At 44.6% G+C, this 2,401-nt stretch overlaps 1 pseudogene; it reads left to right on the forward strand.

Moving 5' to 3' along the window:
* Window positions 1–837: 837 nt before the first annotated feature.
* On the forward strand, window positions 838–2,077 carry LOC117954627 (annotated as a pseudogene).
* Window positions 2,078–2,401: the final 324 nt, after the last annotated feature.

The raw sequence follows: 2,401 nt of genomic DNA on the forward strand, positions 1-2,401 counted from the left end.
TGCAACAAGTACCCCCAACACTCAGACCTGTTTCTACCTACTGCAACAATCAGCCACAAACAAAGCCCAGACAAAAGTTTCTGTTTAATCACTTTTTCCAACACTGACATAATAAGCTCAAAACCAGGTTTGAGGACTGCATTGACTGTGTGCTTCTTGCACATTTATGCAACAGGATTATAGTTTATTATAGTCTAATTATCATTCACAGGGGCCAAATGTCTGCAGAAAGAATGCCCTGTGTCTTTTATTTACTCTTTCCTATTTTGTTCATCTGTAAAGCACTTTGTAAGAACAGTTTTAAAAGTGCTGTTTTAATAAAATCAGTTACCCTGCTAGACTACCGACTAGTTAAAAAATTAGCCGACTGGCTAACACTGGCGCATTTACAGTTATGTTGTCTAATGTGCTTTGTCCTAATCAAATTAATAAATCTTGAAGATTATAAAAACTCTCCTGATAATGGAGTCGCTTATCTTCTTAGTCCTATCAATCTAAAATTGATCGAAATGACTCCACATTCAAGTAACTATTTCATCTTTGTTCTAATGTTTACTTTAGTAGAAAAATACACTGAATTTTGCACTGCCCCATTTAGTGCAACCCCCTCCTGCTTGAAACCATGAAAACTTGATAACTCCTCCCTCTTCTTCCTGGTCTCAAACACAGGCAGCTTCACTTTGAGCACATGTTGCCTTGTTCCCTCCAACACACTGATTTGCATGTGTGAAGATCGGTGTAGTGGATAGGGCAGCAGCTGATTGGTCCTATTCAGTGAATTCAGAGAACTTGCAAATTAAGAGGAACAAAAGGATTGGGTGCTGATTTAAGTCAGAGCACACACCACCCAGTCACTTCCACGAGGTGCAATGGCGCAGCAAGGAGTTCAGCTGGAACGAGAAAGCTTCTCTTGTTTGATCTGTCTGGATCTCCTGAAGGATCCGGTGACTACTCCCTGTGGACACAGCTACTGCATGGACTGTATTAAACGTAAGTGGAATGGGAGGAGAATCCCCAGATGCCCTGGGTGCAGCCAGACCTTCACACCAAGGCCCGTCCTAATGAAAAACACCATGTTAGCAGATTTAGTGGAGCAACTTAAGAAGACTGGACTCCAGGCTGCTCCTGCTGATCACTGCTATGCTGGACCTGAAGATGTGGCCTGTGATGTCTGCACTGGGAGAAAACTGAAAGCAGTCAAGTTCTGTCTGGTGTGTCTGGTCTCTTACTGTGAGTTACACCTTCAGCCTCATTATGACTCCCCTGGGTTTAAGAAACACAAGCTGGTGGAGAAGAAGCTCCAGGAGAACATCTGCTCTCGTCATGATGAGGTGATGAAGATGTTCTGCCGTACTGATCAGCAGTGTATCTGTTATCTCTGCTCTGTGGATGAACATAAAGGCCACAACACAGTCTCAGCTGCAGCAGAAAGGACTGAGAGGCAGAAAGAGCTCGAGGGGAGTCGAGAACACATCCAGCAGAGAATCCAGGACCGAGAGAAAGATGTGAAGCTGCTTCAGCAGGAGGTGGAGGCCATCAATCTCTCTGCTGATAAAGTAGTGGAGGATAGCGAGAAGATCTTCACTGAGCTGATCCTTTGTATGACCAAAAAACGCTTAGATATGGAGCAGCAGGTCAGATCACAGGAGGCAACTGAATTGAGTCGAGTCAAAGAGCTTCAGGAGAAGCTGGAGCAGGAGCTGAAGAGGAAAGACGCTGAGATGAAGAAGCTCTCACACACAGAGGATCACAACCAGTTTCTCCCCAACTACTCCTCCCTGTCACCACTCAGTGAATCTACATCAAGCATAAATATCCGTCCTCTGCACTACTTTGAGGATGTGACAGCATCTGTGTCCAAAATCCATGATAAACTACAGGAGCTTTTGAGAAAGAAAAAGACAAACGTCTCCCTGACAGGGAATACAGTGTTTGGTTTGATGTCAAATTCACAACCAGAGCCCAAGACCAGAGCTGACTTCTTAAAATATTCACGTGAAATCACACTGGATCCAAACACAGCGCACGGAGGCTTGTTATTAACTGAGGGGAACAGAAAAGCAACGGTTTTGCAAGATGTGCAGCCTCGTTCTCATCACCCAGACAGATTCAGTGAATGGATTCAGGTCCTGAGTAAGGAGAGTCTGACCGGACGTTGCTACTGGGAGGTGGAGAAGAAACGGCATGAAGTTGGTGTAGCAGTCTCATACGAGAATAACAGACGAGCAGGGCACTCGGGTGACATTGCATTTGGACACAATGATAAATCTTGGGCATTAGAATGCGACAAAAAAGGGTATACATTTGTTTACAACAATGTATGCACCACCGTCTCAGGTCCTCTGTCCTCTAAACTAGGAGTGTACCTGGATCACAGTGCAGGTACTCTGTCCTTCTACAG

The sequence above is a fragment of the Etheostoma cragini genome, chromosome 12 (genome assembly GCF_013103735.1).
Source record: "Etheostoma cragini isolate CJK2018 chromosome 12, CSU_Ecrag_1.0, whole genome shotgun sequence".
Classification (NCBI taxonomy): domain Eukaryota; kingdom Metazoa; phylum Chordata; class Actinopteri; order Perciformes; family Percidae; genus Etheostoma; species Etheostoma cragini.